Source organism: Liolophura sinensis, chromosome 1 (genome assembly GCF_032854445.1).
Source record: "Liolophura sinensis isolate JHLJ2023 chromosome 1, CUHK_Ljap_v2, whole genome shotgun sequence".
Taxonomy (NCBI): Eukaryota; Metazoa; Mollusca; class Polyplacophora; order Chitonida; family Chitonidae; genus Liolophura; species Liolophura sinensis.
In genome coordinates this window covers 43230974-43247786 of record NC_088295.1, presented here as the reverse complement: position 1 = coordinate 43247786, position 16813 = coordinate 43230974, and the positions used below count along the sequence as shown (strand labels likewise).

Here is a 16813-nt window from a genome sequence, read left to right as displayed (position 1 = left end):
CATGGACATGTGCACGGACATCTGTGCCCGACTCAATCAAACATGGCTAATAAATTTCCAATTAAGTCTACACAGAAAAACTATTACTATTGCTAATTTAATAACCTGTGGCTGTTTGGGGCAAGGCGGGCCTGAGAAGTGATCTACATAGTGACTGTAACTGGCACAAACTATGTTCACTAGCAGCCAAAAACATACAAAAAGTATTTTGGAAAAAGTCATCCGTTCAAAGTCTAGGTTCTTGTCAGCATTAAGGACATCCCTTTTAGAAATATAGGCAGATGTACATGTAGGAAATTTAAAGCTGGAAATAAATGTCAAAAGTGAAATTATACATTCTCTTTCCTTCCACATTATTACGACAAACCATAGGTGTAAATGGTTTTATGCAACTCATCTTTCTGGTTTGGGAGATTTTTTACAAGAAATTTTCAGATGGAAAATATTTTGTTACAGGCATAAATATAGGGTTGGTGAGATCCATGACACTGTAAGCAGTACACGTACATGGGTTAAAAAGCTGGTAAATGTTTAGTGTAATTAACACCACACATCACACCTTAATTTATGGGATTAGTGTTGTCAGCCTCATACTTCTCAATTACTGAATGAACACCGATAAGGAAACATTCTATATTTGCTTTCACCGTAAGAATATGGGACGAGACCACTTCATTACGTAACTGAGATCATAATTCAACAATTGAAGATAATGAAACTCGTAATATTTTCATGAATGGCACAGAACATGTACAGAGAGAAAAAAAATGTGGTGTCGTGGAATGATGTCATAGCAACATCAAACTGCTAATGGCGACGTGCAATATGACATACATGCTGCACAATCGCCAAAATGTTAAAAGGTAGGCAAACACTGAAGGTGACCATGTATAATAGTTAAGAATATTTCACTGATATTACAACGGTCAGGTTAATGGGAGGAGGAAAATGTTTTGAGGAAACTGCTCCAGCTCATCAGCAGAGATTTGAGCAAGTCACAACATAGGGTGAATCCATGAGGCCAAATGGCCAGAAAAAAGACCTTAATATGGAATAAGTGACTTGTTGAGTGCTACAAATGGTAAGAAACAAACACAGCAACAACATACTGTACTCATACAGTATTGATTGTCCCACATTCACAAGGCAATCAACACTCACAATGATCTCAGCCATGCATTTATTTTACTACAGTTATCCCCCTTTACTGCTTTCTTTTGTCTGCTTGTCTCCAAAATAAACATTTGGATGATGGCTTACTCATAACAAGCAACACAGAAGTTTAGCAATTAACAGTATCAATTTTCTTTCATTTCTTATGCAAAAAATGTTTTTGCATTATAATAAAACATAAACTGCATACTATCAGATGGGAAATTAAGGGTTGTCAGCCATCAAAATGCAAATGTTTAACTCTTGCTCCACACTCATCAAGCATCACTTGTCTCAAGCTGACAATTCCTTATACTGTAATCAGTATGCAATCCCACGGAATGCACTAAATGTACAAGTATCTGGATAATGTATGAATAGTGTGGCAATCAACTGATGGAGTACATGGAACAATCAAGATGCATGTGCAAGTATGTGATTGAAGTTTAACTTGTGTACTGTTTAATATTTTACACATACTGTACACATGCATATCCAAATGTACATACATTAAGCTGATCAGAGTGAGTTGTGTATAATACAGTCTATGACCTGTAAAGTTTACGTGATGTTTATCAGTCAGGCAGAACTTACAGACACAGATGGAGTGTGGGAGAGAGAGCTGGCCTTTCCTGTAGTCCTCCCTTGGCGCTAGCTCTAGGGGGTGAGTGGGGCTGAGAGAGCCTATCAGTTACTATAGTGGAGAAAAGAGGTAAAGGCAGAGCTTAACCAGCACTGGAGCCACAGCAGACTGCCAACTAACTTTTGGCCTGTTTTCACAGCATGTTCACATCAACCCCTGAGAATTTCACACCACAAACAATGTGTCTCTACCCAAAACTTGTGATCGACAATCAAATAAACAGGGTAGGAAATAACAGCTCTGCTCCTCTCCTCTGTTTCTCATGTAATCAAACAACATGGGGCAAACACTGTATACCAAAGCAATCACCTTGCACACTGGAACAAGTTGCACATCTCCATATGAGTTGCCTGTATATGAGGCATCAGCAGCCGGCCAACATTTCTGCTTCGCTGCAAATTCCGTGGAAATTTCAGATATCCAAACGACAAAGCCATATGTGATTCTCAAGAGGTTACTTTGTTTAAAATGTGCCACAGAAAAATGTATCTGGTATCATCACACATGGGACCTGTCCCGCCAGCAACTGTTCTAACCATAGACACACAAACAGCAGCCATGATAGCAGACGACATTATAAATCAGCAGGGTAGCACGGAAAATAACCAATGAGTGCCCTAAAATGTCAGCTTTTCTTTGATCAAAGCTAAGAACAAGGAATAAACCAGCTCTCATGAACTTTTTTTTAGATAATAAGCCCTGCATAACTCTTCTTCACTCTAAGCCGCTCCCCCCCTCCCCCCCCCCCCCCACTCCCACCACATTCACACCATCCTGGATCTAATACTTTCATGTTATGTTTATAGTCTACACAATAAACATTTATTTATTTCACGTGCCACCATTTCCACAGGGTCTCCTATTTACCTTACCCCCTGAATTTATTCACTCCTTCGCCTGAATCAATGATTATAAAAAAATGTTATTACAGTTTGGTGTAACTTCGGATTCATGGAGAATTGAAGCATTTCCCAACGCTGCCTTTTGAGTGAGTGAGTGAGTGCTTGGGGTTTAACGTCGTACTTAACAATTTTTTAGTCCTATGACGATGAAGGAATCCTTAGGGTGCTTGTAATGTACCTCATTTTTGCAGGACAGATTTCCACCAGATTTTTATCTAGTGCTGCTTCAATGAGATGCCTTACAGAGGGCAAGTAAGCCACTCTGCTCGAGCCATTATACTGATACCGGTCTACCAGCTGTATAAATGCTCAAAGTGTAGGATGGGTGATAAAAAATTCCGTCATTGTTTGACTTTTCGTTTAGATACACTTTCTGCATGAGCTGGTCCAGATTTCTTAGTTCATAAACTTTCTCAACTCTTCGTTGGATTGTGTTGATGCTGTTTTGGAAATTGGTCTTTGACCTGGAACATCCATTATGGTTGACAATAACTGTATGAATGTTGTTGTTTTTTTTTCCTAGAATAAATAAAGGGCTGATTCAAACACACAACTTACTCCATTGACCAAAGTCTAGTTGTCTGTGCCCTATAGCAAGAAACACATTACAGCAATTTGCTGACATATAGGCCTGTTAAAGTTTGCATGTATGGATAAACAAAATTAAACAAGAGCTTGGGAAGGATAAAACAATGCAAACAGACCATCTGCCTTTAATGACAGCATCTTTTCATCGCCGCATGCATTATGGGATAAAAATTTACTAGGGCAAGATTAAAGAGAAAGACTAGGGGTTGATTACAAGATGTCAAACAGTATTATATGTAAATGGAATTGAACTATGTGAAAAATATACATGTTCATACAAAGGTCTATATTGTGCTGCATTATAAAGTTAACAATAGGCAGCACTTTTCTATTTTCCTCTGAGTTTTAGACATTGATATTGCCTTAAGCTATATGTACATGTACATACATGCACTTGAACATGTATCATAAGGGTTCTGCAATATGCAGGTCAAAGTTCTGAGACAATGCGGTACATAAGAATTGATCTTAGTTGTATCCAGCTGAGCTAATCATTGGTCAAACAATTCCCTTGTAAATGAATATGGCAGTCTTTATCGCAAATCCCACATCAAACTGTTCGTCATGGATGTGACATTGCTAACATTCACAGTGAAATACAGTGAGCCAATAAATTCTGAGTCTGGATGATAGCAAGACCTTTATGCCGATCCGGTTTTATACAGCCCGGTTGTTAAAAACTGGTTGAAGACTTAATACCAGATTTAACTTTAAGCCAAGTGTTGAATTTTGTATTTACCCTGACACAGTCGTCTAAGATTATATTAAATATGAGCTAAAACTACTGCAGATATTTGATTTGAAGAACTGCAATGGCTGCTGAGTTTACTTTTGAGTCTACTAAAAATTTAATTATAAAATATGACTTAATACCAGCATTAGCTTATACATTTTTGAACAACTGGGCAATGATGATGTATATGTAGTCTGAGATGTATTGCAAAGAAACATGTAGTAAATTGCTTTCCTACTCATTACTGTTTTACATCACACATTACACATATTTATTTGATTGGTGTTCTACGCTGTACTCCCTTATACGATGGCAGCAGGCTTAATGCTGGGAGGAAACTGTGTTGGAAACCTCAGGTTTCTGGCAGACCTTTCCACCTTCACCTGTCGAGGAAGCCAGCTTCAGATGGACTTGAACTCACAGTGACTGCATTGGTGAGTGGTTTCCTAGTCATCATGCTGCACTAGCATGATAATCACTCAGTGACAGAGGCCCCTACATATTACATTTTAGATGAGAGTATGCATATTACGTGTAGCTGTGATCATGGAATCCAATTTATTTATTTATTTATTTGATTGGTGGCTTATGCCGTACTCAAGAAAGAATATTTCACTTATACTACGGCGACCAGCATTATGGTGGGAGGAAACCGGGAAGAGCGCGGGGAAAACCCACAACCATCCGCAGGTTGCTGGCAGACCTTCCCACATACGGCCAGAGAGGAAGCTAGCATGAGCTGGACTTGAACTCACAGCGGCCCCATTGGTGAGAGGCTCCTCGGTCATTACGCTGCGCTAGCGCGCTCCCCAACTGAGCCACGGAGGCAACTCATGGAATCCAAATTATGGGCACCTGTACTTTACATTATGAGCAGTTTTTCTTATTTCATGTTGATGTGCTTATATACATATACATATACATACATGTACATGTGTGTACACCTGTTGTTGTACATGTATTTATACATGTAAAACTGTGAATTCAATAATGGTGTAATGGAGGGCTAATTACCCACTTAGGGCAATCAACAGCGGACTCACAGATGAATGGATAAACATGATGGTTGTTCATACAGATATAACACCCTTTAATTGTACATGTAATTGACAACAATTTACCCGCTTGTGCTGAACTGATGGCACAACAGAGTTAATTTTATTAAGATAAAATGTTATTCAGATAAGCGTGTAAAGACAGATTCTAATAGCACCTGTCCCAAAATCAATACTTCTTCCTTTATAAATTATAATGCTATTATTTTTAAGGAAAGGCAGTGAAATCTTTACAGAGATTTTTCAGGAATTTACAAATATCTGACTTTCCTGGAACAGAACAATATATCAATATTCTAAGACATGTTTCAACACTGTTAACATAATATACTTCAGCATGTGGACTCCATGTATATGTTCTAAAATGCATTAGAAAACTCATTAGAACATTTACATGTAAGAATTGAGTCTGAAAGTCCAGACTGCATCTTACTGATTCACACTGGAAACGTCTATCGTTTACAATTACTTTAAGCCAAGATACATGTATGTCACAATGTGCTGATTACAAGATGATGTCAAAATTAAATATATTTTTTACTTGATTTATTTCATGGTTATTTAACGCCATGTTCGAGAATTTCTCACTTCTTTGATGGCAGCCCATTTTATAAGAAGAGCAAACTGCTATGCCCTGAGTAAATTACACAACTTTCACAAGTTCCTGTAAAATACATCATTTTGGTGGCTGGAATGCAAATCTACACAAAACTTCATGTAACACTACACAGGAGAGCGTTGTCAAATACTTCTTGACAAGGGAGCTTGAAGAACAATGGAAGCAGACAGCAGTAACCAGGAACATGTAACCAATGATAGGTAAACGCTTCATCACTTCAATCATGTTGCCGTAATTTGTTTCACATTAAAACATTTATATAGACTCTAAGAAGAAATATAATTTTGTGTCTGGAAGACCTACAAGTGCATCCTCCAACATGGCAGATTACATGCATCTCTTCAGAAAAATCTATTGACAGGAACATTCATATTTGCCTTTACCAAATCCATAACCACTGAAAGAGACCTATTAATCAACATTATGATTTCCTATTTTATAGGTAGAAAAGTAAGCCAGGGAAGACCCACATTAACTACTTCATCCATAAGTAAAACACTTGAGTGTTGACAGCATAACATTTTTAGCATGTATCACAATCTAGGATCTATCAATGTGCAAATGTACCACAAAAAATGGGTGGGGCAGTGTGTACCTTTGTGATTAGCACCTGAAGATTGTCACATTGAGTCAGAGAAGCCTTGGTGTGACAGGGATCACTGGTAATCCTATCTAATGTCATAACGACCCAGCCTGTCATTTCTGAGACCTGTGACACTGTCAAAGTACTCCAAGTATGTGTACATATATCTTGAGACACAGTACATGTACCTAATGACCAAAATCATACATAGGCAAAACGACTAACACACAAGAAAATGCTGATGTTCAGGCTACTGACACTTGATTTCTTGTTTCCCATCCAGCTATATTGGACAACTGGTATGAGTGGCAGAACAATTTTATTATCATTATTTTATGTTAATGTTACCTATGAAACCAATGCCTCCGAAATAGGGAGGCCTCCATGGCCGAGTGAGTTAGCACATGGGAAGGTCTACCAACAACCAGCAGATGGTCATGGCTCTGCACGATTTCCTTCCCCATAATGCTGCACACACCACTGTATAGGATGGTTTGCAATGGCAGCCATCTTTGAAGTAAGTTTAGTGTATACTGCCCATTGTATGCCCTCTCCACAGCCTCTAAAAATAGACACCTCAGTGGCTAATACACAAACCTTACTTCAAAGATGGCTGCCATTGCAACCACCTATACTTGAAATATTCGGCGTAAGAACACCAACCAAATAAATGAACAAATGTAATGAAATAATGAGTCCCAATGCTGGAGATAAAATGACATGGGTACATACAGTGTGCAGGCGGTGGCAGTGGCGGTGATCAGAAAAAAACAAATCATGCGTGATAGGCCTTACACATGCATAAATATACTCCAATGCCAGTCTACATGTATGTCATTTCATATTATTTAGAAATTGGGTATGGCATTTGAAGGTGAGGGAAATTAAGGTTCTGAAACTTTCTTGTAATTAAAATGTCAAATTTAACTGATCGCTCTTCTTCATCCAATAAACCATTTGCCTTTGAGTGGGGTCAGAGGGGGGCGGGAGCTTCTGACCAATGGTTTTGTGAATTTACTTTGTTACTGCGGGGCCTTCTGGCTCAGATGATTAACACACTGGCTTGTAGTGACTATCCCGCCCTTGACCAATGAGGCCATGTGTCCGAATTCAGTTTCCCCTTTTTTGGCTGCGCCCTAAAGTTAAGAGGTTTGTCAGGTAACTTGTGAAGTTTGATGGTTTCCTCAGGGCACTCTTCTATAAACCTGATCGCCATCACATACATGTAAGTGAAAAAGACATTAAATATCAATCTATTGCTCTGTCAGTGGTGGCCTATGTGGCTCAGTTAATTAGCCCTTTAGCTCTACATAATGACCCAGGAGCCTCTCACCAATGCAGTCGCTGTGAGTTCAAATCCAGCTTATGTTCGCTCCCTCTCAATGCAGGAAGGTCGGGCAGCATCCTGCGGATGGTTCTGGGTTTCCCCCAGGTTCTGGCTGCTTTCCTCCCATGATAATGCTGGCTGCTGTTGTATAAGTGAAACAGTCTTGAGTACGCTATTAAGCTCCAATCACATAAATAAAGAAATAATTAAATTAGTAGCCTTTGGCTTCATTTGGAAGAAAGACATTTTGTTTAAAACATAGATCTACTGGGGTATTGATCACACAACATTTTTCTTATCTGCATATTTGAGTCACACTTATTTAGGCGGAGATAAGAGCAGAGGGTTAAGATGCTAGTCTTCCAATCGCTAGATATGCAAGGTACAGGTTCAGTCTGACTTGTACATTGACCTCTCCATATACACTGTTTGTGGGTGGACGACAGTAAGTGCTTGACGGCAATCATGTGGCCTGTCTAACATTTGTTGAATACCACTTGTCTTCCACCAATACATGTACTATGGTGTGCATATTTGTATCGAACATTTCCATTTCCACTGATAAGCTTCATCAAGTCGAGTCCATTGGTCCATTCAGACCAAACATACATTCACGTATAACATCAAGTACACAGGATGCAAAAATCATGAATTTCCTACAATATCCTCATCCAAAGGGGTAACCATATGATTTACATGTATGTACTTGATGATTGTTTAATCACCATCTTACTATATATAAACCCACGTACCAAATCCTTACATTGTCAATTGTATTCCAAATCAAATCCATAAACAGTCCACCTGACGCCTGTAACACTGGGAACTTCCAGCACATGACAAGTATATTGAGTACCTTTTAGGTGTTTTATCCGTGCAAAAGACACGATGTCTGAATCAAGAGTAAACACACTGCCTGTAATTTCAACACTTTAAGCAGTGAACAATTGGAGAGAACCGTTTTCCATTGATGGGAGGTGATGATGTGTAGAGTATACATCCTTGGATGAGGACATAAGTCAGGAGAACAATAGGATGAAGGCGACGACTGGAGCCTGGGGTAATGGCGTTACCATATGTACACCATTACAGAGATGTTTTAGGGCGAAGTGCAACATGCTACCAACATCGTGCATCAGGATCACGTATCTGAACAGATGTCAAGCTAACATCTGTATGACTGTTTCACACCCTATTCTGACACAATTAACATGGGAAAAGATAGGGAAAATAGGACAAAACTGGAAATGAGACAACCTGATTTGAAATTATGGCTAAATCTATGAGGGCAGCAAAACTGATTTATCTAGGTTGTTCAAAAGTGTATTAGCTAAATACCCATTTTAAGTCAGTTATATAGTTAAGATTTTGGTAAAACTGTTAACCCAGCAACTAACCCAGTTGTCCAAAACCCAAGTATGGCATGAGGAGATATGACTATGAATGAATGGTTGAGGTTTAAGGGCATACTTAACAATTTTGCAGTCATATCATGACTAGGACCATTAGGAGTGTGTACATATACCATGTCTTCTTGTGGCAAGGTGAGTGCTGCCGCCATTAAAGTATCATGGCAAAAATAACAGACATGACACCCCATCCAGTCACATTATACCGACACCGACCCAACCAGTCCTGTTTCCTTGCTCTAACCTCTCAGAGCTGAGCGCCAAGTTAGGCAGCAAAAAGTACCATTTTTAAAGTCTTTGGTGTGACCCAAAGCGGGTTTGATCTCTGGGTCTCCCTACTTCGAGGCGGCCATTAGATAACCAAAGCAGTCATGGATGAGCATGGAATTGAAGTGTTGGCTTCAAAAAATTCAAACTGTCCTTGTCTTAAGACAGTTTTGAACAATCAGGCTCTGAACACAACGTGTTTGGTGTTTTACGCCGTACTCAAGAATATTTCCCTTATACAATGGCAGGAAGCATTTTTTTCTCCTTCTATGCAGCATACACATGCTCAATGGAGATCTATTTATTTGACTGTTATATGATGGTGGCTAGTTCTGAGTGCAGGAAACAACAATGCCCTGAGTAAACTACCAACCTTTGGTGAGAAACGAGTGAATTCTTCTGTGTGCATCATATTTAATGAGGCAGGACAAATGGTCCTGAAAGTCAAACTGCCCCAAGGAAACATAAACCTTATCAACCAGTAAAACCAGTAAAACCATTGCCATTTATACAGGTTGGGAATAAGTCAAAGTTTTGACTGTTAGGAGTAACTGATATCTGATCACACAGGATACGGCATCAGATTTGAACTGACTGCTTCAACCGTCCTTACACATCCTAGAAAAGTTAAGAAGCCTATCCTTGTCCAAAACTGAACCATTAAATTTTTGAATGGTTAGCCTAGCAATCTTTTAGGCAACATGCAGGGAATCCAAATTTGTGCAATAACGTCAGGACTATGGCTTAAAATTATTTCATTAATTTATTCGACTGGTGTTTTCGTCGTAGCCTGAAATATTTCACTTATATGATGGCATCCAGCTCTACGGCCAAGGGAACGATGCTGAAACCAGCAGCAGTTGGCTGACAGACCTTCCCACCTCACGTACGACTGGAGACATAGCCAGTACGAGCTGGACTTGAACTCACAAGGAATGAGAGGCTAAAGAATCCCTGTACTGCACTAGCATGCGAATTTAATTCAAACAAGTAAGATGTTAAAGAATAAGTATCTCTCTGTTCCTCTGTCAATTTTTGCCACATTCTGTAGCCTTTACGGCCGGTAAATTCAAGATAATTCACAGCTGTGACTTACACTCACATGCTGTGTCAACAATGTGACCTAATAAATCGGGTTGTTGTTCGACGTGCTTGTGTGTTTGATCTTTCATACGTCTCTATGTTTTGATCAGCTGGCTGTCAGTTTTGACAGACAGAAAGCCATGTTACTGCGGAGGTGCGAATTTGGAATTGTCTGAAGGCTATGGAGGAGAATGACGGACCCCACAATTTGTGCGAACTGTCAAAATTAAGTTTGCAGTAAAATAGGGGGCTTGTCTTTGGCAACCGTTCTATTCCTAAATTTCACCGAAAAGTCAACCGCTGCTGCACACGCGAGCCTCGTTGAACCAGTGTTTAAAAATGTTCAAATTTAAAACATTTTAAATATGAGCCCATTTTCGACTTCGGCTAAGATTTAAAGGACAATGGTGATGTAAAGGCAAGTCGTGATTGCGGCAAAATGTGCGTAAACATTTTAGCTTTCAGAATTGCCGTGCTATATATGTAGTCAGGACAAATCGAATGAGCATGCAACGGAAATGAACGAGAGTAGCTCTTTGTAAGAATTATACCTGAATTGGGTCCACATAACTCTCGGGCTAAGGGTGCCAAGCAGTCCCCACATTTCGGTACATACAAGCAACCCTTAGGCCGAGGTCTCCGGCTATATCCATATCCTAAATGGCAGAATCAAAGATTTAACTATTATTACTCTTCCAGTAAGAATTTTGAGTACATCTATGTGTTCATCGCGTTTTGCCTCCTTTTTTTCTTGGGGCACCGTGTTAAAAAAAATGTAAACAAAGGCTATTATATTCCATTGACAGCATCATAATATTTATTAAACTGTTCTGACATGCAACACTTCGATCAAATTTCTATCCACCCTATGCCCAAGTCATAATTCCGGCACGGAAGCCTCATACCAACAGTTCTGCTGTGGAATTCATACACTCATTCAACATCAACACAGGGTTATCATTGTTGTGCTAACGACATCCCCAACGTTTTAACGCGTTTTTCTAACTTCAGTGAAACGAAAGAGTCGTAGTGGTAATCTGAGAGGAAGTAGTCGTTGATAACGATGAAATGTGGAGGCTGCAAGGTCAGAGTGGAGCGAGTTAGATACAAAAACTTGGCCCTTTCTTCGCAGACTGCGGTTTTGGTCGGCCATTTTTGTTTCCTATGCGGTGTTGCGGTCCAAACACAAAAACGTCTCTTGAGCTTCAACGACCCGCTTCTAGGTTGCTGAAACAATTAAAAAGGCCAGTATCGAAAGAATACTTACCCTGATCTCTTGCCACTACTTTGGTACCTATCCTTACGCCTTATCTCGGATAAACAGAGTTTCAATAAACTGTCACTGTTTCATAGAAAGTTTGCTTGAGCCACAGAACACTGTACTACACGCTTTCTTGGATGTCAAAGTTCACGGCTCATGAATATGTTAAGAAGACCTCCTGACCCCATTTTGATACCATCAGCAATAACATGATAGTTTATTTCCTCTATGACCCTTGAATGACTTCTACAAGCACCACATAAGAACTTTCGGAAAAGCATGAGACATTGTGACGGGAACTTTTCTCATTGATTGCACAAGGAGACTTTTAAGTTCTCGTTTCTTTGTCCAGAATAATATCCTCAAACACGTGTTCAGGGCGTAAGACGTTGTGCCCATATTTTGCCAGAGGCTCTTGTTGCCCTATATAGATGCAACAGCCACATGTGCATATGCGTCTCAAGATGTTAAAATGATTTATAATTTAACAAATAAATAACCACTAAGGAATATAAGTACACTCTACATTGCTTATAGTATTTTAATGCGTTTAAAGACAATCATAATTTTTATTCAATGTTGCATTAAACATACTTCTTAATTTTATCTTAAACCCTTATGTATTTAAATTTCGACCTTTGTATTTAAAAAAGGAAAGGGGGTGTCATTGATTGAAAACCATTTTATACGGAGTTTTTGTGCCTTAATTTTTGGAGATACATTTACATGAAACGTATGATGTGCACACACGCACATCTGCCGGTACACGTTGATGGAAGGGAGACAACCTTTATAGCTATAGAGCGCAACGAAATCGCTTCTTCCTCATCGAGTAGCCCACATTTTTGACTATTCTTTATGATTGTTTATATGTTTATCAGTTGTTTGTCTGCTTGCTTTTTATTCCACACGGCAGAGTATTGCACTTGCACAACGGTGGTCAGGTTGAGAAAACTGGTTGCATGGGCCCATGGAGCATGCATAGATCTTTCCTCGATCTTACGAAGTAGTCTACAGGTATGGACCTGCAGCTAATGTTTTTGCAAGAAGCAGAAATGCTTAAGCTGAATAAAGTCTTACGATTTTAATGCACCTAAAATAGCCTAACATTGTAATCTAAACTAAAGCATTAAATGCACGTGTCAAATATAGGTAAAATTTTAAAACTGAATGCAGATTCTATATGCTGTGCATGACACATGCGTAGAACAATATCAACCAAATTTGAACACCCAGTTTCAAATGTTTTGCTTTGGCAAGAAGATTGAACGTTTGGACTTCAGTACAAAATGACTTTGGGAAACAGATCCCAGGGCTGCATGGTCAATTGCGTATAAAATAGCAGCTGAGCCGAAGAGTCCAGCACGTGTCGCCATTGATAAAGGGTTGGTATAGGCCTCGTCCTCTTTGGGGAAGCCCATAGCCGCTTGCTCAGTAACGGCCCTAAATATACCGGTACATGCTTCAATGCCTGCACAATCGCATGATCAGCATTATTACATAATACGCTCAAAGGCATGCTATTCATGTGTTGGAGTGTGTCAAGTGTTAATTGCTTCACTAATTATACGCAATGACTGCTGATTGGTCCATGTGTGGACTGTTGAAGATGGAGATCATAGATGTAACACTTGCAACAAAGTGTCATAGAGGCGACCCTTTTCATTAGGGCGACCACTGCCAAAATGTTTGTCCTTATGATTTGTAAAGCCAGGTCCAATTCTGAATGATTTAGAAGACTGTCAGTGTTGGTCAGCTTAAGATGCCACCCTTTCACGTCTTACCTTCTGTTTGCATCCAGTTTTATTCACTTCTAAAATGAGTGGTGTATATCTGGCCTATGGTAAGAAGATGACATTTAGACGACCACTAAAACTTCTTGTCTTTCACTGGACTTCTCATGTATATGTGGACAATAACATGCCTGGTTATGCCATTTTTTATGCTCCATACTGTTACTGGCTTTTAGCCGAGAAAGTCCCTTGCCTAAGTTTTTATTAACGTATATACGTTATGGGGGGTAAAACACGGCACCGTACAAAGATGATTGGCAATGCTGTCACGAGGCTGTCTCGTAGGTTGCAACAGCCAGGTTTAATGACGCGGTGCACAATATACGAGTCTGTCTTAGAGTTGCGGAAGAGTTTGGATCGAGAAAGAATGATCTTAGGTAAGCCTTAAGTGTTACTCTGTATAACTACTTAAAATTGTTTGAAAACCGAGTGATTGTAAAGCTTTTTACAAATTGGGAACAAGTGTACTTGTTTTAATATAGACAGTTAAGCGGTTAATTGCTTCACAATCAGCGAATCGCATTCCCGCGACGTCACAACAACAACAAGCTAAAAGTCGCCGAGAGTGCTTGGTAAAACTAGCACATGGGAGTTTGTAGGAAAATAGTTGCTGTCTCCGCATTTCATTCATGCGATGCCATTGTCTTTCGGTTCCCTAGCATGAAAATTCGTTATATAAGGTTACTCAATCAATTAATCAATTTCTGGGGAACTATTCCATTTGTGGGTTGCCAACCTAGCAATCGCATTTTCAGTGCTAGGCATGAAAAGACAATGACATGAATGAATTATAGAGACAGCAACCTGTTCCCTACAACCATTAACAGCCACATGAAAGTCGAAGTAATTCTGCCAACAGAAAAAGAAACAAGCCAATAGGGGTAAATGATTCTACAAAATGATGCATATTCACCACTGTTGTCCCCAGCCACCTAACCTCTTTTAGTACAATGTTTTTTTTAGGGTGTTTTGTTTAGTGTACATATTTCCAGAAATGGCAGCAGATATGACTTATAATGTTGACTGAAAATTAATGGTGGATGATGGTTTGACTTTCATGTATTTGCTGCACATGAAAATCATTAATACAATGGCAGGGAATCCTGCATAAATTTGTTGTCATTTCTGGTCTAGAATGAAAAGAACTTTTTGTTTGTAGATTGAAAGATGTTCAGCAGATGGAAAAAATGGTAAATATTTGCAAACCACACTATTAATGTTACACATAATGAACATTTCATTAGTCATTTCAAGATCTCAGTTGAGGAGTGGGCCCTGGCTGCTTGGTTAAGGTGCTAGTCTTTTAGTTGGTCACATGAGTTGTGGCTTCAATCCCATTCTCGGACACAGAACTTCAGAGGTTCCCCCGTTTCCATTGTTTGTGGGGTCGTGGTGGCAATAGGTGATAAGCCTAGGGGGCGCTCTCTCATGTGTAGTATTACAGGAAGATCGACTGTTTCACATATCGAGCCTTCCACCACTGACATATTAGTACGTTCGTATCGGGAGGAGTTATATGATTCTTTATACAAGGTTATATCTCTTGTGGGTAAGTTCACCAATAACTCGCCAAACTGTGGTGGTTTACCCCAGCTTTCCTCCACCAGTAAAATCCGGCCATCATCATATAAGTGGAATGTTCTTGAGTATGACATTAGGACACAATCAAAATCAAATGAAATGAAGATCCAGATTGTGCTCTGTTTATATATATTAAAGTTTAATATGCCTTTTTGTCGCATGAAGTACTTATTCTAAAATATGTTTTAAATGACGACATGTTTAAAACATATTTTTTCTTTGTTTTTTTGTTGGTTTTTTTTTTTTTTGTCATGTTTGATTGCAGTTATGCTTTCAGACTTGGAGCATCACTTAAGTGTGATAAATTACAAAACATGAGTGAGTTTTGTGATGTTCTGGTCATTGTACTTGTTGAAGATTTTACCTACATCTATGTAGATGTATTGTTGTTACGAGCTAGATTTCGAGGAAATACATTGGTTGATGATTGTTATCAATAGTGCAACCTTTTCAAGCCTGCTGAAAATCTATCCTGAACATAGGGTTATTTCAGTGGTGATTAAAATTAGGCTTCATATTTGATGAACTAATTTGAGACCTTGTTACATTGCTAAATCAATGTAAAAACTCTTAAAACATATAATTCTTATCAGTGTTTTGGAATTTCTTATTTTACCGTACTTTGGTTTCCTGTTACGTAGTTATTATAACCATGTGTATTATTAAAAACTTAGTACATACCAAGGGTACTTCATATAATTTATTAATTTTTATTTCAAACAGTGACTGAGCAGGAGGAGGAAGGCAAATCCAATGGAGGATTGTATTTTTTATATAAATTATGTCCTTGATAAAGATGGACTGGAAGTCAAATTTATCAATCAGTTTAAAGGTGAGTTGTGCTTTGTTTTTATTTTTAATATTATGTTACAGTGTGTTTGTTTTATTTACGATTAAATAATAAAAATGGAGGAAAATGTCATTTAAGTTTTCACAGTATGTAAATTGGTTTCCACCTTCACAGCTTTTATCCGATTACAGATGTCATATGGCTGAAGTCATGCTTAATGTGGTGTTAAGCAAAAATTATTCATTGATGGCCAGATTTTATACTTGGACGTCTCAGCTAATTTAGAGGGAGGTAATGTTGTTTTGTCTGTAACACCTGTTGTGCATATGGGCATGATTTGTATCCCAGATATATACCAGATGGGCAAGGTGATGAAGTGTGTTGAATTTTGACCAGGTTTTACAAATATATTGACATTGATCTTTAGTGAGCAAGTGTGATGTATGTGTTTGCCTGGGCAGGATATGGTGACCTCAGCATAACATCCAATCTGAACTGGTCATTGAAGATTTTTAAGTCATGTTTTGCATTAACAATACTCAGAAATATTTGTACATGATATAAGTGAATACAATTTTAGGTATTCAAAGCCAACACATGTAAGAGATACTACACTGGTGTAAGTGAAACATTCTTAGGTAGAGCAAGCCACATTGTACAAGAATCAAATAAAAAGATCATCCAGAGAAAAAAGGTTAGCAGATCTGAAGCAGTGTAATCTTATTCAGTGACATACTGTGAATGTTTGAAATAAGTTATAAAGATTTACATCAGGTTTGGCTTCTGTGTTTTCTGAAGGTCTTTGTTTAATATTTCAGGCAATGGAGGAGTGTTCACATCAATTGAATTCTGCAAAGGAGATTTCCTTTTGTAGTATGTGTTTGAAAGGCTGACAGAAAGGGACGCTGTGGAAAGGGAAAACTGTATTCCACAGACAAGAATGTGGGGTCCTAGCTGTATTTTTTTACTTTCAGTGGAAAAGCGGAATGGTAAGTTCGGCAACTAAAAGCAGTGCATTTCCTCATGT

General features: G+C 38.8%; 1 protein-coding gene across 4 annotated transcripts in view; it reads right to left on the bottom strand.

Annotated features, from left to right (window-relative positions):
- LOC135481790 (cell adhesion molecule-related/down-regulated by oncogenes-like) overlaps positions 1 to 11725 on the bottom strand; it is a 100983-nt gene extending 89258 nt beyond the window's left edge. For all 4 annotated transcript variants that reach the window (XM_064761496.1, XM_064761499.1, XM_064761500.1 and 1 more), the window contains exon 1: positions 11629 to 11725. The gene's annotated coding sequence lies outside the window, so the exon portion shown is untranslated. The remainder of the gene's footprint in view (positions 1 to 11628) is intronic.
- Positions 11726 to 16813: the final 5088 nt, after the last annotated feature.